The 24,813-nt window shown below is 48.6% G+C and overlaps 1 protein-coding gene and 2 long non-coding RNA genes across 4 annotated transcripts in view; all 3 read right to left on the bottom strand.

The window, feature by feature from the left end:
* Positions 1-378, bottom strand: part of LOC101823936 (myosin VIIA and Rab interacting protein) — a 184,773-nt gene extending 184,395 nt beyond the window's left edge. The window contains exon 1 of one of the 2 annotated variants that reach the window (XM_040739615.1): positions 177-378. The gene's annotated coding sequence lies outside the window, so the exon portion shown is untranslated. The remainder of the gene's footprint in view (positions 1-176) is intronic. The other variant, XM_021234204.2, reaches the window with a different exon arrangement.
* A 1,798-nt stretch (positions 379-2,176) lies between these two features.
* On the bottom strand, positions 2,177-5,254 carry LOC121137550. The gene is made up of 2 exons (XR_005874831.1): positions 4,101-5,254; positions 2,177-2,609 (listed from the first exon to the last, which is right to left on the bottom strand). It is a non-coding gene; the product is annotated as an uncharacterized LOC121137550 (long non-coding RNA).
* Positions 5,255-14,674: 9,420 nt separating this feature from the next.
* Positions 14,675-24,813, bottom strand: part of LOC121137647 — a 28,002-nt gene continuing 17,863 nt past the window's right edge. The window contains exons 2-3 of the long non-coding RNA XR_005874937.1: positions 16,110-16,285; positions 14,675-15,453 (exon numbers count right to left, since the gene is read on the bottom strand). This is a non-coding gene — a long non-coding RNA (uncharacterized LOC121137647). The remainder of the gene's footprint in view (positions 15,454-16,109; positions 16,286-24,813) is intronic.

The following is a 24,813-nucleotide window of genomic DNA, read 5'->3' as shown; positions in this document are numbered from 1 at the left end:
CCAGCCCCTTCGCAGAGGCAGGCTGGCATGCCCAGCAGCCCTGGTCCGGGACGCGCACCAGGTGCGGGGGACCGCGCGCGCGACATCGTCAGACACCCACCCCAAAAGTTACCGCAACGTGACAGGGGAGCATGGCAGCTAGCTGCGGGCGCGGAGGGGAGGGCTTGAGGACTCACCCGGGGTGGCCGGCCTGGAGCAGGTCCGAAGCGAGGCTCATGGATGGCGGCCAGGCTCAGGGCCACCGCGCCTCCGGTGGCCCCGGGTCACCTGCCGCAGCCCCCAGCGCGCGACCGCGAGGCTGCAGAGCCCTGGTGCGCCCGAGCTGGGGCGGCAGCCACAGCGGGAGCCGGGCAGCGCGGGCAGGACGAGGGCGCGCGGCGGCGAGGGAGGCGCCCGCTCCAGGCACCCAGCCAGCGCCAGCCCAAGCCGCTGCGGCCGCCGCCACCTGCCGGCCCCGCTGACCGCCAATCACAGGCGCCCGGGGCGGCGGCGCGTGCGGAGGCGGGGCGGGGGCGCGTGCGGGGCGGCTGGCGGGAGCGGCGGCGACACCAGCGCGCCTGCGCCGGGACACCGGCCGCCTACCCCGCGGGTTCCTCGCGAGCTCCCCGGGTGCGCGGGTGGCACGCGCCGGGAGGGGCGGGGCTCATGGGGAAGAGGCGGGGCTGGGGCTGCGCGCACCCGGGGCGCAGCGGGCTGCGGCGCAGTGCGGTGCGGGGGGTCGCGATCGTGAGCACCCCCTCAAACACACTAGACCTAACTTGGGGTCATCACTAGAGCGGAAGGCAGGCTTTGCAGCCTTGGAGACTTGCCTGCTGAGGGATGGGTCACCGCAACCTGGGCCTGCCTGATCCTGGGAACAGCGCGATCTGCAGGCTCCAACCTCACCAAAGACAGTGGCTCTCCATTAACGCCTCCTCTCACTCCACTGCCCCCAGGGTGTTTTAAAGTCACCTTTGTGACCCCGGTCTGGATTGCGTTATTCTCCGGGAAATTTAGTATGCTAGCTAGCCACGCTCATTCATTCAACACACACTACTTCGCGCTTGGCTCTGGGGGGTGTTCTAATCCCGCGCGTGCCCCCACAGCCGCCGCGACTGCTGCAAGTGAGGAGTTGTCTGCAGTCCTTGGTCACTAAAGAATGACTAGGTGTTAAGATCGCCGTGCAATCTACGGCTGTACTGCGCGTTTACACCCAGCAAGCCCGGGCCCGGAGATACCAACGGCCTCAGCCTCCAGCAGCTCCGCTGGGAAAACACCTGGGTAGTGTCCATTTGTGGATCAGTGACTCCATGGGAATAAAGCTTCTAGAGTGCTTCACCGGTGATTCCAAAATCCCAGGTCTAAATCTCACAGGTCAATGCACTGAGGCCGTGTCCTATGTAAATGCATGCAGTGTAAATGGGAAAACGCCTTTGCAGAGCAGCGAGGGTGGAAAATTAAATAAGAGCGTGTAAGGCATTGCATTGGTTCCTCTAAAGAATCAGTTTCCTCCCTCAAGGGATTTTTAAACCGCTAAAACGAAAGAAAGCTTATTTTGTGTGTGTTTTATTTATTATCCATCCTAACTGTATTTATCATGCTAAGCCCGGTTAATATCCACACATTCAACATTCAACAGCTCTCAAGTCTCCCTCCCACCCTTGTCTCCCCGTGTCTCAGCTCCTGCCACCAAACCCAGCCAGTACATGCTCTTACTGGGGAAATCTGTGTAATTCGTGATTGTGATGATCAACCTCAATCTCCAGGGCCGCCTGTGAGATGGCCCTCTAGGCACTCCACGCGAGGATTATCTTGGTTATGCTAACTACGGGTAAAACCATTCCCTGGGCTGGGATTACAAGCTTCCAAGAATGAGGCCCGTCTCCTGGGGAAATTATATCAGCCAACAAAACCTGCATGTGCTGAGCTGGAGAGATGGTTCACAGGCTAACAGCACTGTCTGCTGCTTCAGAGGGCCAGTGTGAGATTCCCAGCACTCACATGTCGAATCACAAGCGTTTGTAACTCCAGTTCCAGGGGATCGGCAGCCCCCTTCTGGCCTCCACAAGCACCAGACAAACAAAACAGCATACAGACCTACATGCAGGCAAACCACTCATACACATAAAATAAAAATAAACTAAAACATCTGTCGTTCTTCAACGAATATAGCCTGTGAGCACTGTAAAGACTGGTGTCGCTTTTAAACGTTTATTTATTTATTCATGGGCATTCAAACTCCAAGGCAGGCAGGTGGGTGTGGTGGTTTGAATGAAAATGTGAAAATGTCCCCCACCCCCAGCTCATACAGAATGGCACTATTAGCAGATTTGCCCTTCTTGGGATAGGTGTGGCCTTGTTGGGGGTAGGTCACTGGGGGTGAGATTTGAGGTTGCAAATGCTCAAGCCAGGCCCGGTGGCTCCCACTCTCTTCCTGCTGTCTGCAGATGCAAATGTAGACCCTGGATTAACCTGATTTAATATAATATATTCCAGTTCCATCCATTTTCCACCAACTTCATAATTCCATTTTTCTTCACTGATGAATTAAGCCCCATGGTGTTCACATACCACATTTTCGTTATGCGTGCATTTGCTGGTGGACAGATAGGGCTGCTTCCGTTTCCTTTCTGTTGTGATAGAGCAACAGGGAGTGTGGATGAGCAATGTCTCTGGGGTAGAATATAGAGTCCTCTGGGTGCATGCCCTGAAGTGACAGAGAGATTCATTTTCACCTAGACCTGGTGAAGATCACAGCTTCCGAAGCTGGAGCCTAACCCTGCAATGTAGATTTATGAGTGTAGACTGTCAAAGGGCCTCTCTCTCATGGGCCTAAGAGGGCTGCTTCCTAATGGGGACTGGGCTCAAAGATTATGTGATACAGTGCCACCAACCAGCTTGTCCCACTACCTCTTATAACTTGATTTAATCAGTTTCTCTTCATCTACACTTTGCCTCTGGACTTTTTACTTTTCTTTCATTCTGTGTGTTTTACTTTCCCCATATCTTCTGTGTCTGGCTGTCTGGTGGCTGACTGGCTGGCCCAGAGTGTCCCCCTCTGATGGGATATGCCATTCTGAAATCTGTCTCTTATTGGTTGTTGAATAAAGCACTGTTGGCCAATAGGGAAGCAAGATAGGTGGGACTAGGAGTCGAGGAGGACTCTGGGAAGGAGAAACACAGGGAGTCATCATGTAGCTGTCATAGGGGTAAGAAATCCAGACCCTTTTCTCCGGTAAGAGAAATACTTAGATTAACAATTATGAAGTAAATACTTAAGTCAGAGATAGCCAGTAAGAAATCAAGCAAACGGCCAACAGCTTCATAATTAATATAGTCTTCTGTGTGTTCATTTGGGACTAATGCAGCTCTGGAACCAGGCTGGCGGGAAGGCTTCTCTCTACATCCCTCTCTTTCTCTCTCATTCTCATCCATCCATCTATCTATCTATTTTGAACCTAGATTCCTCCTACTACTTATTCTCTCTGCCTGACGCCAGCCCCACCTAGCCCTCTCCTGCCTAGCCACTGGCCATTCAGCTTTTTATTAGACCTTTCAGGTGTGTTGGGCAGGCAAGGCGAAACAGCAACACATCTTTAGCATCATTAAACAAATGCAGCATTAGCAATATGTCTTTACATAATTAAGGTAATATTTCACAGCAGAAACCCATAAAGCAGAAGGAGCCCTGCCCCCGCTCGAAGTCTTCAGTCCGGGAAGGGCCTGCTTTCAGTCCTTACCAGAGATAACACTGATTTTTTTAGTGCATCATCTGAAAGGTTTGGCACCTTGAAGATGTGTCCAAGATCATGGCAAACAAAAGTTCCAAACTGTGACCTCCATGCTCACTCCATCCTGAGCCTCTATCCAGGAAAATGCTGCCAGACTCGAGAGATGGTTTGGAGGGTCAGAGCACAGCTATTCTTGCAGAGCACCCAAGCTTTGTTTCTAACACCTACATCTGGTGGCTCAAAACTGTCTATAACTCCAGCTCCCAGGGACCTGGCGTCCTCTTCTGGCTTCCATGGATAACTGCATACATGTGACATACGTATAAATAATCACAATACAATCTAAACATTAGTTCATATAAAGAAAGATGTGTTCCCTCTTTTGCCTACCATAACTCAGAGAAGAATGGTTTTTTTTCCATTTTCAGCATCATCATGACCACTGGATGGGTTTTAATGGATTCTTCCTCCACGAAGAAGAAGAGCGGTTTGACATTTGAACACACAAGGAACTGTATCCCGTCTTCTTTTAAAACAGAACTCAGACCGTCTACTTCTTAGAAGATTGATGAGTTTGTACTGGCTGCAAAAGGATGTGTCTTGAGAGGATTCTGGGTAGAATTAAAAGAGCATTAATCACAAGACTGGAGTGCTGGTCTGAGCTCATCTCCTACTGGATGTGAACTGAGACACGCCCCTTAACCTAGCTAAATCCTAGGCTCACCAAATATAAAACCCTGTGTAACCTTCTCTACTGCCCTGGAACTTTTTTAATTATTAGTACAATGTGAAATTGTTTTGTGCATAACAAAATTTAGCATATGTTAGCTATAAAACATTGCCATTTGTAACCTGGAGAAGGTGGATTTTTAAATAATGTTACGATGTTGCTTTGGGCACTTCCTGGCACAGAAATGGCAAATTTGAACCTTCATCCACGACCTTCCATCAGCCAAGAGCACAGCTCTGCCTGTTGCATCCCACTTAGCCCTTGTTACACAGCATTAACTTTTAAAGTATTCTCTCACTGACTGGAACAACACTCAAGTGAGCCATGTCACAGCTTTCATTACAATGGAGTGTCTGCAACATTATCTTGGTAAGTTATACACAGTCAATAAGTATTTGTTAGATGAAGCTAGTAAGAAAAAGAAAATGAATAAATTGGGTCTCATGATAATTTAAAGCACCGTTCTGTGACTAATCCTACTAAAGATGGTCAGAAAAACACAACATGATAGAAGTAAACATCTTCAAATCACATATGCAACCAAGAACTTACCAAGAATACATGCAGAATTTTTAGCATAGGGACAGTAAAACTAAACTCCAAGCAATCCAATTTTAAAATGGACCAAAACCAAACCAAACCAAACAAGCAAGGAAGCATGAAGTGAATACACTCAGCTGACAAGCAGGCGGCACCTAGAGAGGCTGAATATTGTTAGCCACTGGAGAAATGCACATCGGGGCCACACTCAGACATCGATAGACAGCTATCAAAAGGTGTTAAGAAGAATGGTAACCACACCAAACGGCAGCAAAAAGGCAGAGGAAACGGTTATAGAGAGTTAGACGACACAGATCATCTTAGGCAGGGATGCCGCTGTGTCTTTCAGAACTCAAACCAGACGTAACTTACAATGTGGCAGTCACCAGCTCCGGCATTTATCCCAGCGATGTGAAGATTCCTCATGGGCTAGGGAGATGGCTCAGTTGGTAAAGCATTTGCCTCACAAGTGTGAGGACCTGCATTTGATCCCCAAACCCAAAGCCTGGAGGTTATAGTCTCAGTGATGAGGAGGCAGAACCAGGAGGATGGCTGGGCTCCCTGGCCTGGCCTACCTGGCCAATAAGAGACCCTGTCTGAGAAAGACAACAGATGACACTCAGGAACACCACCTGAGATTGCCCTCGAACCCCCCCACGCCCACACAGAATGTGTGTTGTGAACAAAAGTATCCCTTTATGTTACAATGTTAGTATCTTATACTATGATACCTTAGCTGCATATGACAGTTATAAAGCGGTTAAGATTGGGTGGCTGGAGGGAACTGGCTGTTCAAGCCAAGGACCTGTGTTCAGCTCCCGGCACCCATATGATGGCTCACAACCTTGCCCGTAATTCTAGTCCCATGGGAAATGATGCTCTTTTCTGGTCTCCATGGGCACCAGGCACACAAGTGGTTCGCAGACATACATGCAGGCAAAACACCCACACGCATACACACATGTATAATACATATATACAATCTTTTCTAAAATAGAAAAGATTGGGTTTCAGGTGTATACATTCTTTTTGTCCCTTAAGCACAGGGAAATCTGAGAGGTTGGGGTGGTGTCAGGCACAGGGCTACTGATGCCCTCCTGGGCTGGCTGCCTGCCTGACTGCTGGAGAAGGCCTGGAACATTCTCTGAGACCCTAGCTGTCCTGTCTCTACCATCCCGCAGATATCAGGGTTACACAACCTCGACATGACATCCGTTGTGACTTTTCCCCCCACACATAAATCCATTTCTGGTTTTAACGAAGCTAGATCATTAAGTCCTTTCTCACTGAACCTACATTATACTAGTGGACTAGCTGAGGCTTCCAGTCAAGCAAGAGACATCTCTAGAGTCGAGTCACACAGGGCCCTTCCTATCAACAGCCCCACCTAGAGGCAGCAGATGGAAATGCACAATGCGGTCTTCTATGCTTGGGTGTAAGCTGTCGGGAAGTCTTGGGCCCCAGTGCAGTCGTGTTCAGAGGTGGAGCTTTTAGAGAGTGACTTGTTGGATTGTGAGAGCTCTTCGTCACCCACAAGCTACCAGCCGGTGCGACTCCATCTTTGGCAACGTCATGTCTTGTCCTTGCCCCTCAGCAGTCACCTGTGCTACACAGACCTGCGGCCATGATATCCTACGTTGCCTCAGACACGAACAACAGAGCCAGCCAACCACGGACTGAAATTGCAAGTCAATATTGGCCTCCCGTCCCTGTAGGTCGTTTATATCGAGCATTTCATCATGGCCACGGAAAGCTGGTGAACAGACTGCCTCTGAGTTTCTGCTCTTTAACACCAAAGCAGTAGAAGATGCAGCCAGGCATGGTGGCGCATACCTATAATTGCTATCCTAGATGCAAACAGGATTGAGGGTTCAAGCCCAGGCTTAACCACACAGGGAGCTTGAGGTGACATGAAACCCTGTCTCAAAACAGCAAACAGGTGAGCAACTCGCGTGTCTTGAGGCGATGAAGCGAATGGACTGAGAAGAAATAGAAACGTAGAGAATATAATGATCATTTCTGGTAAGCATAGCACTTCCCTGCAAGGGGGGTTTAGAGCATTGAATATTTTACCGTGTAGCTATTTGTTTCCTACTACACAACGGCTTTGAAAATCATTGCTGCTTTCCTGAGGAGCGTTGATTCTATCCTGTGACAGCCAAGCAGAAATAATCACAGAGGCCTGTCATTCACTGAGCGTGGTGTCCAGTCCTGGCTCCTCCTGCCGCTGCTGCCAGGAGACCCAAGGATGAGAACAGGGTAATCTTGTAGACAGTCCTTACAGGACGTTGATTTATGACTCTTACAATCTTTCTTGCAGTAAGAAACTGGCCGCCTGTACTAAAAGCCCACTGGGTTCATAACCTTCATAAGCAAATCATATTACAATACTTCTCTGAATTCAGAGCCAGTGAAACCCACGGAGCTGAGTCAGCCGCATCTATGCTCAGGGTTAAAAGTTAGCCATATTCCCAGAAATGTAGCCAAGGCTGTGTGTGTGTGTGTGTGTGTGTACATTTATGTATGTGATTTGTGTATGGATATGTGTGTGAATGCATGCGTATGAGTGTGTGCATGTGTGTTCACATGTGTGCATGTGAACTTGTGTGTGTGTGCGTGTGTATGCGTATGCACCTATGTATGTGATTTGTGTATGGATGTGTGTGATTGCACATGTGAATGTGAGCGTGTATGTGTGTGTATGTTGTGTATGTGCACATTTGTGTGTGGTGATTCCTTCCTGATCACTCTCCAACTCTGGGATATAATTCAGTTGCTGTGATTTTATTCACTGAGATTCAGCAACAAACTTGCAACCAAAGGGCAAAATGAATCATCACCAAGGACAGGGAGACAGATGAGCTTGCCCTCTGTCTTTCTGTCCTGACAGCCTCTAGGCTGCTTTGCGTCCTTCTTGGCGCACACCACTGGTCATCTTGTCACACGCTGTCATTCTCTTACTCTGTGGTACCCAGAGCTATGACCAGGCTCACGTAGCCCAAGCTGTCCCCGGGACTGTGGCATCAAAGCTGCCTGTGAACTCCTGATCCTCCAAGGACTGGGGTCACAGGTATGGGTCACCTTGCATGGCTCTGTCTCCTAATTAGTCATTACTAGGGTGAAGGACAGGGCATCACATCCTGCACGAGTGTTTCGGAGCACTTTGGACAAAGCCTTAGCGTACAGGAAATAGCTATATTAATACCCCCAGTAAATGGCTACAGCTGGGCGAACACGCCAGCGGGAAAGTGCTCTCCTGCCAGCATTACAACTCAAGGTCTCAGCTGCTTTGTGTACATCAGATGTTCACGCTGAGTTTTTAAATATCGAGTGACCTGAATTTTTATGTATTTTAAAGTTCCCTTGGGAAATAAAATGTCCCTCTTCAGACTGAGATGCTGGTACTAGCTCACTGAGGTTAAGAAAGCTCGAGGACTGGCGTTTGGATCCCCAGGACCCAGGTGGGTGGGGTCAGGATGGTGTGCCAATGGTAATTCAAGTCTCAGAGATAGGGAATTCTCCACAGCAACCTGGCTAGCAGACCAGCCACATTGGTGTGCTCTGAGCTCACCGGAGACCCCACCTCAAAGAATAAAGTGGAAGACGCTGGGAGAGGATTCTCAGCATCACTTGTGGGACTCCACACGAGCACGCACACAGGTTACACACATGCCTCCACATGAGCACACACACAGGTTACACACATGCCTCCACACATATGCAAAAGCAAGTGTTCTCTCTTTCTCTCTCTCACACACACAGGTTACACACATGCCTCCACACGAACACACACACAGGTTACACACATGCCTCCACACGAACACACACAGGTTATACACATGCCTCCACACGAACACACACACAGGTTATACACATGCCTCCACACATATGCAAAAGCAAGTGTTCTCTCTTTCTCTCTCTCTCTCACACACATGCATACACATGAGAGAAACACAAAATAAATAAGACAGCATCTTCTCACGGATGGACAGCGTTTCTCAAAGCTCTTCATAACCTCTGTTATTGCCTCTAAAAGAGGGCCAGCAAGATCTGGTTTCTGTGAAGATGAAGCAAGCAGGAAACAAACAAAAGTGTTTCCCCATGGAACACAGATGCGGTGAGAGGGGGTGGAGACATATGGAGGACCCTCTACTGTGCAGGAAGGAAACGCAGAGGTCCCTGCTCTCCCAAGAGATGAGGAGAACAACTTGGAGAGTGGGTGAAGAGGAAAAAGATGCTTCCAGAATCCAGGATGGAGTCTTGACTGGTCTTGGGAGACTCAGAATGGGGAGGGTGAGGGGAGGGCTGGGAGGTGGGAGTCACAGCGTTTGAGGCAGACGCTGAAGGAGGAGGGGCCAGCAGGGTTACATCCCTGAGAGTGAATTACAAATGGACAATGGCCTGACCACATAAACACAAAGCCTTTCTCAGCCTCTGCAACCATCGCCCCAGAATGTCAGAATCTGGTCAACAACGGAAGTTGTCCTCTAACGTCTGCACACGCACACACACGCACACGCACACACACACACACACATCCATCAAAATTAAACCTAATAGGGCTGATGAGAATAGAGCTGGAAAAGTGTCAGGAGTCCAAGTCCAGTAGAATTTGTATTTATTGGCCTCCTGTCTGCCAGGCTCTGTGCTCTGGAGATGTGACAAGCAAGACAACACCCCTGGCTTGAGGAGCATGAATGTCCCATAGTCCTACTGTCGATATTTTGCTTTGCTCTGTCGGGTTGATGTGACCTAATGATATTCCTGCTTGGGAGTCTGTCTCTAATAAGGGGATCTGGGCAGTGCTGGGGGCCGGGGATGGCGCCCGAACCCACTCCACAGTTCTGCCCGCACTACACACCCACAAAGCAGGTTAAGAGGCCAGAAAGGAAAGGGCTCCGCATTTGTAAACAATAATTAAATAATAATAATTAAAAATTAGACCAGTTTGTCCTTTGTGGGGATTAAGCGTATTGGGTGGCTGTCCTTTCTGGACAGTTTTGTCACTGTGGTCTGTAAAGTCTTTGTCCCTTATCGCTCCTGTTCAAATATCTGATTAACTGTCACACCTCCAGCACAAGAGAAAACAAAGGTCATTGTCACGGGCAAACGTCCCCTGTCTCAGTTGCCACTAACTGAGGCTCCTATTCAATTGTGTCAGCAAAATAATTATGCTGCAAGTTTGTCTGTGATCCACTTTCCATACAGAGCTGCGCTGTGGCGAGCACCCTCAGAAGCTGAAACAAAGGAATTCCAGCAGACACAGTCAGCTTTGCGAGGACAGTCTCGGGAATGCTAGTGGGAATTAGAGGGATCTTCGGATTTCTGCTCCCATGCTCAGATTTCGTGTTTTATAAAGCCGAACTTTAGTTCCAAGAAAAAGTTTGGAGCTTTTTATTGCATGTTGTGTATTTACGTGTGTGTGTGTGTGTGTGTGTGTGTGTGTGTGTGTGTGTGCGTGCGTGCACATATGCCGTGGTGCACCTGTGGAGGTCAGAGGACAACTCTATCCTTCCACCGTGAGATCCCAGGACTAAAATCAAGTCACCAGATGCTCTCACCCTCAAGCCATTTCACAGGCGCAAAAACATTGTTTGTAGAAGTAGCATTCCAGTTGCTTCACTGGGCATTTCTTTAAGTATGTTGACTAATTATTAGAAAAAAGTAAAAAGTAACCCAGCCTCCTAGGACTTCTTAATGTGCCTGTCATAGCGCCCTCTCCCCAGCACCCCTCACTCTGCCAAGCTCTCCTGTCACCAAACAGCCAACTAGAGAAGAATGAAGCTTTGTCGCCAAATTTCAGAGTCCTAAGATTTAAAAACCGTTTTTGCTTCTTGCTCAGCAGGAAGGTCCAGAAGGTTGGCCTATCGCACGCTAACATAACCCAGAACAAAAGCACGGAACACCACATGTAGTAACGTGTGCCTTCCCATTAGTCTTGTCTCCGGGATCTTTCCCCACGAGGGATTTGTAGAAAGATGTCATGTGACCAGAGGCATGCTTTTCTATTTAAAGTTCTTTCTGACTGCCACTTAACAGGTGTGTTTGTTGTTTAAAGGAAGCTTGTGGGTTTCCGTGCAGAGCAAGTTTCTGCAGAATAGGCATTCTTTACCACAGTACACATACACGTCAGTCTCCCTTTGTGTACACACACTTAGCAACACAGAGCTGTCTAGTCTCTGTGTGTGTGCACCCAGGTAAGCACGTCAATCAGTAGATCTGAATACATGCATATAGACATATGTACATGATGTGTGTTATGTATGTCTACATGCACATACATACATGCTGTGATGTTTAGTTTTACATTGTCAATTTGACCTGGATCATAAGAAGTCGAAGGATTCGGTCAAATGTTTCCATGAGGGCTTGGGGGTGAGATAAATTCAGTAACTGAGTAAGACCTGATCTCTCCTCTCAGTGTGGGAGGGACTCATCTGGTCACCTGAAAGCCTAAAGAGAAGAGAAATTAATCCTCCCCTGGGTAAGAGACAATCCTCCCAGCCTACGGTCCATAAGATGAGACACTAGCCTTTTCCTGCCTTCACCTTGGAGATGGGACTTGTCACTTCCTGCAGCCACTGGAGCAAATTTCAGTGTGTGTGTGTGTGTGTGTGTGTGTGTGTGTGTGTGTGAATGTGTTCGTATGCGTATATGTGTCTATGTGTGTGCATGTGAATGTATGTGTTTTTATTGCATGTTATGTATTTACTTGTGTATGTGTATGTGTGTATGTATATGTATGTGTGTGAATGTGTTCGTACGTGCATATGTGTCTGTGTGTGTGCATGCGTATGTATGTGCATATACATGTGTGTGTGTATATACAGGTGCACGTGTGTGTGGAAATTTGAAGTTGACCTTGGGTATCTTTCTTCAAATGCCATGCACCTTGGTTTTGAGTTTGCTCTCCAGCACTCATGTAGAAAAACTCTGGCTGCCTGCAAATGCCAGCACCAACAGAAAGAGCTGGGGGTCTGCTGGTCAGTCTGTCTGACTGCATCAGAGAGTTCCATGCTCAATGAGAAACCCTGTTTCAAATTATAAAATGAAGTCAGGAGCAGTGGCACACACCTTTAACCCCAGCACACGGGAGGCAGAGGCAGGTGGATCTCTGTGTTTGAGGCCAGTCTGGTCTACAAAGTGAGTTCCAGTACATCCAGGGCTATGTAGACAGACTCTGTCTACCAAATAAAAAAAGATAAAGTGGGGAGTTACAAAAGAGTCACCTAATGTCAATGCTTGGTCCCCATGTGCAAGTGTCTACACGTGTATGTGCACACACACACATGCATGCTTACACGCACATGCATGATAAGTGTTAAAAGATGATCAGCCTCCCACGTTGAAACAGAAATGCTCACAGGCTACAGCCATCCAGGAAACCATCTTGAAGAAACATGTCACTGATGTAAGGACTCAGTCATTACGCTGGGCTGCCCCTGTCACCTGGCAGAATGCACTCAGGCAGTACCCTGGTCAGCCCAAGGTTCCATGGTTGCGTAGTTTGCGTGCAGGTGCAAAGGACCCCTTTAGAAGACAGACCCCGCCCACTTACGCTCTTTCCCACTCTGCTCTCTCTTTCCTGCTGTTCCCTGGGGCAGATGGGACTTTTCCTGTCTTCCTCTTCTCTCTTTCTCTCTTTCTCTCTTTCTCTCTCTCTCTCTCTCTCTCTCTCTCTGTCTCTCTCTCTGTCTCTCTCTCTGTCTCTCTCTCTCTCTCTCTCTCTCTCTCTTCACTTTCCTTCCCCCTCCTTCCCCTTTCTAATAAAACTTCTCACTTAAGCCCATGCTGGCCCCGAACTCATGATCCTCCTGCCTCCTGAAACACCAAGATGTGGTGCCGTGGTCCCTGCGGTCCCGGAGCACATGACAGTGGGGGATGAGAGCTCCTTGTGTTCCCCTCTGCTTGATGCACCGCTGAGAGAGATGCGGGGAGTGCTGCTGGCCAGCTGACACTCCCCCCAATGTGGAGCCCCTGTGCCATGCGCCATGCGTTCCCACTGGGATGACTCCTCGATTGCCAACTCACCGGGTTTAGAGTCACAGGGGAAGGGGTGTGTCCCTGAGGGAGTTCTAGATCCATCAACGGAGGTGGGAAGACCCAGCTCGCATGTGGGTGGCCAAATCCCATGGACTGGAGTCGGGGAGGGAATTGAAAAGGGTAAGAGAGCTGCACACGGGCAGTCCTCTCTCTGCTCCCTGGCTGCTGATGTGGTGTGTGGCTGGCTTACTCGTGACCCTGCCTCCACGCCTGCTCTCTCCGCCATGACGGGCTGGACCCTCATACCGTGGCCGAGCAAACCCTTCCTTAAGTTGCTCTTGTTGGCATAGTTTGTCACAGTGACCACGCCCATCTTATGGAAGCCCTTAATCACACTACTAAGACCTGAGGAGGTCACCCAGGCAGTAAAGCCCATGACCCAAGTTTGACATTCTGAGCCTGGGACCCCAGGTCTGGGGAGGCAGAGGCAGGTGTGTCTAGGGACTCCTGGAGACCTGTGTTGATATTTTGTTTATGCTATAAGAAATAAAGCTTGCCTGAAGATCAGAGTGCAGAGCTAAGCCACACTAGTTAGTCATAGAGCCAGGCAGTGGTGGCACACACCTTTAATCCCAGGACTTGGGAGGCAGAGACAGATGGATCTCTGTTAGTTCGAGGCCACACTGAGCTACACAAAACTGATCCAGTCTAAAAGAGACACAGATCACACAAAGGTGATGCTAGCACCTGGGACCACATGCCTTTAACTCCAGCACGAGGGAGGTAGAGACAGAAGTGACATGCCTTGGCGGAGAGAGGAATATAAGGCAGGAGGAGACAGGAGCTCAGGGATGGCAGTCTGAGGTTTGGTGGAGCGTGGAGCAGTCTGCATTGTACTCTGAGGACTCGTGGAGACAGAATCGTCCATTTCCGTCTGAGGTAGAGGTAAGAACTAGTGTCTGGCTGCCTTGTTTGAACCTCAGTATCTGCCTCAGGGTTTGTATTAACCATGTTACAAGTTTGGGCTTTGTTTAACATGCCATAGAATTTAGTCGGGACCATCTGTGTGTCCCTGAGTTTGGAACTGACCACCGGAGTCTGGGGATTCAGCAGAGCACACAGAACTGAATAGCAAGCCTCCCAGGATCTCAGAATCTGCTGGTTATCAGCAGATCAGCAGGTGTGTAAGGCCCTGTGGGTCCCTTCTCCCTCTGTGCCGACTCTGAGGAGGGCCGGTTTCTTCCCAACTGACATGATTATGCACCACCACTCCCGACGTCATTATACAACACCACTGTGGGCAGTGTCCCACATCTGTGTCCTGCTTAGGAGACTTCTTTTTCAGCCTCTTTTCAAATCCCGTGGCTTTTACATTATTCCCACCCCCTTTTCTGCAATACTCCCCAAGCCTCAAGAGAATGGCTTAAGTGTCTTGCCCAGGCTTAGCCCTCAACTCACCCCTGGTCTTAGCATCTTCTGCAGCCATTGGCCTCTGCTGTGAATCCCACTGACACACGGAGAGGCGCCCCTGTGGAGGGCTGCACTCTGGATGCCTTTGTATTTCTTACCTTTACACTCCCTACATCCGGGCTATTCCCAGTGAAAAGGCCAACCACCAACGCTTTGTAATTTTGATTTCTGGGGCTTGGCAAATGTCTGTACGCAGTTTCAATTGTGCAGAAACACAATAAAGACAGATGGCCTTCTCCAGAAAGATGGAAATGCACAAAGCTTTAGTTTAGCCCTCTCGGGTCCAAAGAGAGACTCACTTAGTGATTCTAAAGTGGGAGGAGATATCTGTCTCCAAACAAGAAATAGGGCACAGCTCATCTTTGAGCACTAACAGGTACATCAGAGGTCACATTTCCCATGGTGGATGCTGTTTTGTTATGAAATAGAAGAACAGAATATCTTGGGAACAGAAGTCGGATAGCCTTGAATCGACATCACTAGTCTCATCATAGCAGAAGCTGGAAACAATTTCAAGCACTTTCCAGAACGCCACTCTCTTGTTAAACGAAGTCTCTTTCCATTTACAGCCATACAAAGTTAGCACTGCAATATAACATTCATGAACAAAACCTGACTTCCCCCAAAAGGATGTTATTTGAAAGGGACTGAAGTTGGACCAAGACTGGATTAAATCTGCGGTTTTTCCTAAAAATCCCTAGACATAGCAAAAACAAAACAAACCCAGAAAAACAAAACCCCACCACCATCAATAGAGACATCCAAGGTGAAGTTACTGACTTGAGCAGAAAAACAGCACATATTGTTTCTAGAATGTTCTGTGATGCTAGACCTCAGCTGTAGCCGCTCTCATTGTAACGTCCCCCTCCAGGATACAGGACCACGAGAGCTGGGTGACGCATCTAATTCCAGCACCATTTAGAAAGGCTGCTCATCATGCAGAAGCCATCTCCTTGGACCAAAGAAGAGTCTTCTTGCTCTGCGACATCCGTGACGGACCGTAGCAACAGCAGCAGCAGCCTGCAGACAGAAGCAAAGCAAACACACAGCGTGCTTTGTCCCAGGACCTCACTCCATTGGGACCATCTGTCTGCAGGTGCCACCCACGCTGGGACCTGGTCATCTTTCACTTGGTTCCAGATCCAGGCAAATGGACAGCTTAACTGTCACAGAGACAGCTGGCTTACGGCCTCTACAGCTGTGCCCCTCGACCTTCACAACGTTGCGACCCTTTAATAGCTCCCCGCATTGTGCTGACCCCCAACCACAAAGTGCTTTTTCCCCCATTGCTACTTCATAACTGCAATTTTGCTACTGTTACCAATCGTAATGCAGATTCTGACACACAGGTCGTTCAACCCCAGGTTGAGAACCACTGCTCTACAGGGTCATCCCGGCCTTTAGTGGGTCTCCAGGGTGTGAAGACAAGGCAACAGGGCTTGAGATGATGGGATGTGTCCTAGGATTTGCTAACTCCTCTCCCTGTGGTCACACAATTTAAAGTGGGTAGGAACTTTCTAAGAGCCTCTAGGAAGTTCATCCTCTCGCCAGACCCATCCCTGGTGATCCCCAACTTGCAAAACCTTTAGTAGCTTTTATTGCCTTTGGTATAAAATGTAAAACTGCGTAGCTTGTCAACTAAGAGTTTCTATGATTCAGTGCCACCCACAGTCTACCTTGGCAGGGGAGCCTGGCTGGAGTGGGTCCCGAGGAGACAGGCCTGGACGATTTATAACCCAGCCTGATTTCTGTCATCCCTGCTTCCTGGTCCTCTGTGGCGTGAGCCAGCAACCCCACTCTCCTGCTGCCTCCTTTCCCTGCAGTGATCCCTGATGTCCCCGCTAAGCTGCACCTGTGGATGTTTGGTCACAACAAAGAGGAAAGTTATCACATGTGCATGCGTGTAAAATATGTAATAATATTATATATAATATATTACATGTTGTTACATAATTACACACAACGAATCATTACCATACATATATAGCCATATATCATATAGGACATGTATATGATATATAATTCCTTTTCTTATTCATTGAAATTATGTATATATATATTTAGTGGAAAATGTAAATTTCACTACACTTTACAATGACCTTATCACACCTGTTTCATGAATGATAAGACCAAAATTAGAGGAAATAAACATGACTCCAGAGACCCCCCCCCACCCTGAGAAAGATGAAAAGTAGGACTTCCCATCTTTATAACTTTGCACTGTTTCTCCATAACCCCCCCCCAAATTAGGCACCTGACTCTCAGTACCCATCTTCTGGCCCATGATGGGCTCTCTGAGATCATCCGTAGTCCCATTGCCTTTATTATGTGGTTAATGCCTGTGTGAAACCTTACTTGAATATATAGATTTGAGGTGGGGATGAGGGGGGGTGAGGAGTTGAAGGAGGGCAGAGGGGTATGGAGGATCAACAAAAAACAAACATGTATGCAAATGTTGCAAGGAAACATGTTGCTTTTGTGTGTCAATAAAAAATCTTACAAAGATTGTGGGAAAGATATGTAGATTTGAGTCTACAATTTTGGTTTGAGACTTTTTATTAGGTTGATGTCTTAAACTTGTGTTGGTTGTTTTCTTAAGCACCCTAAATGAAAATGTGCAGTATCAACCATACATGGATGTAAGTTTAGAAATTTGGGAAAGAATGTACGTTCTCTCCTACAAGCAACCTTCAGCTCGTGACCAGCAGATGCGAACTGATGTGTTCATCTCCTACAATTGTAGCCATATCTTGCCTGAGCACTTGTAACAGTGGCCACGCCCCTTGGGCGTGGTTACAGGTGTGGGTGTGACCGGATAAAGAAAGAGGATCGGAAATTGAGGGCCCCGTCTGGTCGCAGAGAGCATGGGGAAGCAGGGTCTGCATCCTTGGAGCAGGAGCTCCGTGACAGTCACTTGTTTCTGTGTAAGATCTTTCCCCAGTTAAACACCATCAGTTATTCTACTGGATATGGTTAATTCATTACTGCCCACTTATATGCAATTCCTTTACCTCTAGTGGAATACATGTGAGAACTGACCTCTGCATTGGCATTCAATGCCTGTGACAGCTGCATACTTAATGGTATATCCTTATGTGAAAAGACAATGCCACATTAAAAAAAAAAATTCAGGACCCGTCATAATACAGCAAAGTTAGTGAGTTTTTTAAACAGAGATAGGAGGTGGTTCATGCTTTATGTTTAACCATAGGCAGAGACAAAGACGTAGGAAAAGCACAGAACACACCCAGGTCAGGTGTGTATACATCCCAAGTGAAGAGTCACACTCCTGTGTTTCCCCCAACGACCGTACATATGACTCTGGTTTTCAAAGTTACGTTGTTTAGAGACATAATTTTTAAGGGTTAAGATTAAGCAAAGCCAGGTATAGTGGAGCATACCTTTAATCCAAGCCCTTTTTGGGGGGAGACCCAGGCAGGCTGATTTGTGAGTTTGAGGCTAGCCTGGGCTACAGAGTGAGCTTCAGGACAGCCAGGGCTTTACAGGGAAACCCTGTCTGAAAACAAACAAAAATCATTGAGCAAAATCTCGGGCCTGGGAGAAGGCTCAGTGGGTAAAGTTACTTTAATGCCAGGCCTGGGGACCGAGTTTGATCCACGGACCCCACGTGGGAGGAGGACAGACTCTCACCTCCTGTCCCCTGACCTCTATACGCAGAGACACAAGTAAATAAACATAAGCATTGCTAAAACATTAAGCAACGTTTACATTTTAAGCACACAGAGCTGGAGAGATGGCTTCCTTGTTAAGGGCACCGGCTGTTTATCCCTGGGATCCAGGTTTTGTTCCCAGCACCTACACGACGGTCACAACCATCTGTAAGTCCAGTTCCAGAGAATCCAGCAGCCTCTTTTGACCTCCATGGGCACCAGGCACATATGTGGTGTACATACAGGAAAAATAGCCATGCATATAAAATAAAAATGAAATCACAAAGAAACTAAGTATAAAGCCTGGGGCCGCCTCTAGAACGAAGAGAGAAAACGCTCTAAGTAGCTTCGGTTGCTATGATTTCTGACCGTGATGTTGTTAACCAGGCAGTACATCACATTGCGAAGATTTCGCAGGCAATATGCATCTCAGCTGGGGAGCCCAAAGTAGGGCTAAACAGAAGGAGTGTGGGATGGCAAGGAAGCAGACAACCTTTCAAAGTGTGTTCAGCTCTCAAAAAATAACCCCCGGGGATGCAAACCTCGCCACAACACGAAGTAGGCAAGCCCCCATCGAACATCACCAGCTTCTCGGAACAGAGCCGGGGTAGCCGCCCAAAAGCAGAAGTATCTTCAGAACATAAAAATGCCAATGCCTTTTTTTTTTTTTTTGCCTGTTAACTCTGATTTGAGAATTACCAACTTATGAACAAAACAGCAAAGATTAGCGGAAAGAATAAGGTGCCAAGTGGGAAGTCTGTATCCCTGTTAAGTCAGCTTGGCTCGGCGAGCTGGGAAGTTACCTGACCTTTCTGAGCCTCACTTTGGAGTCTCAGAGTGCAAATGTTAATGAGTATGTGCTGGTATAAAGGTAAATAAGTGAATTTGTAGCTGTGACAAAACACCACCTGGTGGTAGCTCAGAGGTTAAGAGCGCTGACTGCTCTTCCAGAGGACTTGGGTTCAGTTCCCACACGGTGACTCTCAAACATCCCCAGCTCCAGTTCTGGGGGCCCAACGCCCTCTTCTGACCTCCATGGGCTCATACACCTGGGCAAATCAACTTTTAAAAAAGCAATCTGCCTAAGGATTCATCTCGGCTCACTGCTTAGAGAGTGAAGTCCCCAGGGTGGGGAAGGCATGTCAGAGTTCATGGTGGCAGGAACGTGGGCAGAGTGGAGAGCAGCACCCAGGGGCGTTGACGGTCCCTTTTCCGTTTCGTTAACTCCAAGACCCCAGCCCGCTGGAGGGCACCACTCTCCCTTCCCTGCTAGTCTTCCCTGGAAACACACACACACACACACACACACACACACACACGCCCAGAGCTGTGTCTCCCGGGTAATTCCGGACCCAGTCAAGGTCACAGTGAAGGTGAGCCACCACACGGTGCTACCTTTTGTAAGAGGAAATGAAATAAAAATTCTCAAGGTACGGCCACTCGGTGGTGTGAAAGGGCGCGTGAGGATAAGCCAAACCATAAGCTAAACCACAGCCGAGCTATCACTCATCCAACCAGCCCGAACGAAGTGGGGGTTGGGTGCCTCTTCTGAGCCCTGAAGAGAAATGAACAGACGGGTCTCTTCCCTGAGCGGAGGTACAGCGTGAATGCAGACAACGTGGCGGGTCCTTAGGATGGTGTTAGAGGATCCTTAGGAAGGTGTTAGCAGATCCTTGGGATGGTGTTAGCGGATCCATAGGATGGTGTTAGGGGATCCATAGGATGGAGTAGAGGATCCATGGGATGGCGTTAGGGGACCCAAAGGATGGTGTTAGCAGATCCATAGGAAGGTGTTAGCAAATTCAAAGGATGGTGTTAGCAGTCTCAGCTTGTTGGATTTCTGAGAGGATTAGCACGGAGAAGATAATCTCATTATGTCTTGTGGTGTCAGACAAAGGTGCCAGATGGGAACAGTATTAAAGCACTAACTGCGGCTGATATGCATAGTTCTCCTCAGAATCCACTTAGTGTGTGGAATGAGCTAGCTCCTGGCACAAAGTGTGTCACTTCTGCTTTGATTTCACTCTTCAAAATTTGCTTGGTGGAAAGGATTCTTTCTCTGCCTTTAGATGAAAACTTCCTCCATAATTTGCTTTCCGGTCATTTGTAGGTAGTACAAGGTCCTACTTACGATAATTTAAAAATAAAGCATAGACTCTAAATTCAAATGATTACCGTGCCATGTGGTACTCTAAACTTCAAACTTCTTTACTACCTTTGAAATTTATTATTATCCTTATTTTAATTTTACATTTATGAGTGTCTGACTGCCAGCTTGTCTTGGGCATTTCCTGTATGCAGTGTCTGTAGAAAGTCAGAGAGGAGGAAGCCACCACCTCACCTTACCTGCTTCTCATCTCAGCAGACAAGAGAGCAAGTTCCTGGATCTCCCTGCTTATATCCTGTTTCTGCCCAGCCACCTCACTTCCTGTCTCTCTACACAGACCTCCAGACCTCTATGGATTGTTAGTGGCAAGCTCCATTCTTTGACCCTCAGACAGGCTTTATTTGTACACGCAAGCTATCACCACACAGGCTAATACACACACGCCCCACACTCAGGCCTAAGATGACTTTTACAGATAATTTAAACAAAGCCTTCCTTCACTAGCCTGGAATCTCCTGGAACTAGAGCTCTGCCTTCCCATGAGCCCTAGCCACCTAGGCAGGGTGCACAGAGCTGTGGATCCATCCCCCAGAAAAGTCTTCACCGTGAGCACGAGCCCTGGAGGAGGTAACTTCTAAGTTGTCTTGGATGAAGTATTTCTGTACGCATTAGTGGCCCTTCATTAAGAAGAGGGGAGCAATTAACATTATCCTGATTAATGAGGCTAAATTAGCTGTGTAACCTCTGATGCCTCTTCCTTCTTGCCCTCAGGAATCTGAACTGAGTTTGAGCAGCCCAACAGGCAAGCTTCCATACAACACTGGAACTTCCCAAGACTCAGCAGCTCCAGTGAGACACACCTGTACTGTTCCCCAGGGCTGCCCAAGAATTGAACTCCAATCACCCACGGCACACGCATGCTCAGTAACAGATCCCTTGCTCTCTTCCCTGCCTCTCTTCCCTCCCCTGTGTTCAGCGCCTCCTTCCATCATCTTTCACATGGACAACCTGTCAGGAATCCACTGCTCTTGGTCAGTGCTGGGGAGGGTGAACCAAGGCAGAGAAAGTACCAAGCCTTACACAGGGCCAGCCACTTTCAGTGGGAGCATGGCAGGCACCACCCCAGCCAGTCTTAAATCTGGGGCTCATGGGTTCTAAGGTCTCCCTTGTTTGGCCTGGAAAGAGTTCATTGTCTCCTTGGTCTACTGTCCCCCATTGTAAGCCAGACGAATTGACTCCTAGAACAGGCATGGCCTCTCCTGGGGTCCGGTAAATGTATTACCGCCTATTGAATTAGGAAGGGAGTTGACTGCTGGCCCTGTCCGCTCAGCCTCTGTTCTGAGTGATGATTCACATGCCAAATGTCCTCCCTTGGGGCGGACATGACTCACAGAGTCTTTGACGGTGGCGGCTTCTGAAATGCTCACCCTGGAAGAGACTGAGGCAGAGAAGACAGCCATCAAATGTCAACCACTCGGCCACAGCAAGTATTAAGGAGTGAGGGATGTGAGGTATAGACATTTAATGTCGCCCAATCACAGGGGAAGCTGAGCTGAGCCTTGGGGCCATAGAAGAGGGAGTCAGGGGGGAGACAGCAAGTCCTCCGCACACCTCCAAAAGCACCGCTCCACCTCGAGGAGGCTGCCGGAACTTGCTGGGAGAATCTGATGAGCATGCCCAGGTTCAAAAGGTTCCTGAAGAGAAAGCTGTGGCCTGTGGAAGGCAACCCCACCCCCAACCTCACTGCAAGATCAAGTCAGCAGGCTGGATCTAGGAGAGGGCAGTGTCCCCTCTGCCTGGGCCCGTGCCTCCTCAGATGGTGGAGTGGACTGTGTCCCTCTGCCTGAGTTCATGTCCCCATTAGACCCCATGATGGTGGAGTGGACTGTGCCCCTCCACATGGGTCCATCCCCCATTATTACCAGAGCCTTTTGGTGTAGTGCCATCCCCAGAACATGCCCAGATTTCTGCTTGTGCCAGTTCTGCCTGTTACCATTCAGCAATGAGGATGCTGGGCAGCCTGCCTCTAACTTAATTTGTTGCCATGAGGCAGAATGTATATCATTCCTGAGGCCCCGCTGTAGACCCTGGCCAAGGCACAGGTGACTTTGATTTTACTGTTCCTTGTTCATTTTTCATTCCCGGCTGTCACTGAGCTTGGAAGAGTAAACCGTGGCTTACTCTTCCAATCGCAAACGCTGTGAGCTTCTGAGTTTAAACTCCTTAGAACAGCGGTTCTTGTTCTAGAGGGACTTCCCCTACAGCAGGCAGAGCATAGGCATGTGCAGAAACTTTTCTGAAGATTTTATCCTTAGACCGTGTGTGCACACATGCACGTGTGTGTGCATACACAAGTGGGTGGTGAATGTGTGTGCCTGTGTGTATAGCATGTGTGTGCACAAGTGGGAGGGGTGCATACACATGGGTGCACATGTGTGTACAAGTGTGTATAGTGTGTGCGCACACACAAATGGGGGATGACTGTATGTGCATGTGTGTGCATGAGTGTGTGCTCATTGCATATGTGTGTGTGTGCTTTTGTGAGTGTTTGTGCAATGCCTGCAGAGGTCAGAAGAGGAGGCAGGTCCCCTGGCACTGGAATTAAGTGGTTGTGAGCTGCCCGTCCCTGGGTGCTAGGAACTGGACGAGAGTCACCTGGAATGACAGGACACACACTGAGCCCCCCCTCCAGGTCTGGAAACATTTTGATCAAGCAACAGGAGAGGCCAGGGATGTGGCTAAGCGGCCTACAGCAGGCAAGGCGCTTCCTCTTACAGCCAGCATCATCTGGCCCCAAATGCGGGTTATGTCACCGGCGAGCCCTGCACTAAAAGTGGTAGCCTTCTGCCTGCTAACTCCCTCAGAGTTTGCACAGCTGAACACATTTAGAAATACTACATGAGCATTGGGAAGTGTCACATAACGACAAGGTGCTGTTAACTGACTTTAACAAAAGGAAAAAGCGGTGTGGGGGGGGCCTCCAAGTCTAAACATTTGCAACCATCTCAAGATGCCTGCTCCATGTTCTCCTAACCGGACATGAAATCTTTGCTTACGATAAGGACAGCAGGAGTGGGAGGGAAATGAAAAAGGTCAATGGGGTGAAAAAAAAGATCAAAATGTGTTACATATCTATGAACAGTCATACTGGCCTGCAATATTATGTAAAATTAATATATGCTAATAGCATACATATATCGCCTAAATCAGAAGCCTTCCCTGGCTCTACAAAGCACCCTAGATCTCCATAGTCACTCCCGCAGTGCCCTGGTTTTCCTGTTCATCTTTCATCATGACAACAGCCAAAAATGCTTCCTGGCCTTCCTTCCTGCTGCCGGCTCCCTCACTGGGGTGTGAATATTGGTTTGCGTCACCTACACTAGAACCCTGGGGAGTCCAGAGTCTTATTCCATCTTATCGGAGAAAATTTAAGCTTTGGGGGCTGAATGCTTGGTCTAAGATCACCTGAACAACATGGGGAGGGGACCCCGTACCTGCTACGGTAAACTGATGAAATATCACTGCCATGAAACAAACCAACGAGAGACCTGTGGGCGAGCTGCCCTGTGTGTTCCCTGAGACCTGGAGATGGCCCTGGTGGAGTCCCTGCCGCCTCCGGTCTACGTAAGTCCTGCTCCCAGACTCAGCAGCCAATGTGTCTGCGGGCAGGCTGTAACCAGCTGTTAGGGAGAAGAACGCAAATGAGACTGTCTAATTGCAAATTGCTCCGGCCCACTTCGGAGCCTGCGGTGACAGAGCCAGAACTTCTCCCAAGCAGACGCAAGCATTGGCTCCTGCATTCAGAAGCCCAGCTGCCTCCCTGGCAGGGAATCATGGCTGCTGCAGACTTGCAGGGCTGTGCCCACTTTGGGGACATCTCACTAAAGACACACCTATGAGCAGACCTCTTCCACATCTGTTAAGGGTGTGGCGCTTAGGACCATGGCTTCATCCTCGAAGTCCACTTGAAAGGGCCATAAGTGAAAATAAAATGGGACAAGTATCCAAGCAATTGTGCGCGTGCACACACACACACACACACACACACACACACACACAAATCCACATTTATACATACAAAGGGATACATCCATTTGTGGCTAGAAACCATCCCCAGCTGTGCTCCTGGTTTAATTCCCAAGCCTCAGTGCCTCACCTATAAAATGGGAGCATGGTTCAGTCTCTGGGTCAAGATCACCTGCCAGAGCAGCCATGGCTTATCGGAGAGTGAGTCATTGAGACGTGTTAAGTCCCTGAGCATTTTTATCTCCAACCCAAGGATGGAATTTCAGGGAAAATTACAGAAAGCTGAGCCACGGCACTCTAGCAAGCTTTAAGCCTTCTATTTTAAATTTCTACTCATACGTCACCCACTCGGGTGCTTGTGTACAAGCCACAGCACGCGCAGGGGGTCAGATAACAACAGCAGAGGTTGGTTCTCTCCTTCCACCCTGTGGGTCCCGGGGGTTGAGCTCAGGTCCGCAGACTCGATGGCGGGTGCCTACAATGAGTCATCTTGCAGGCCCCAAATGTTAATGTTAAATCGTGCCATCATCTTAGATTCCCAGTTTTGCGTCTAGTTTGCTATTGAATTTCTTTTGG

This window comes from Mesocricetus auratus, unplaced genomic scaffold (genome assembly GCF_017639785.1).
Source record: "Mesocricetus auratus isolate SY011 unplaced genomic scaffold, BCM_Maur_2.0 Super-Scaffold_100691, whole genome shotgun sequence".
Classification (NCBI taxonomy): domain Eukaryota; kingdom Metazoa; phylum Chordata; class Mammalia; order Rodentia; family Cricetidae; genus Mesocricetus; species Mesocricetus auratus.
Note: the sequence above shows the minus strand (reverse complement) of the source record. Positions and strands in the feature narration are given on the sequence as shown.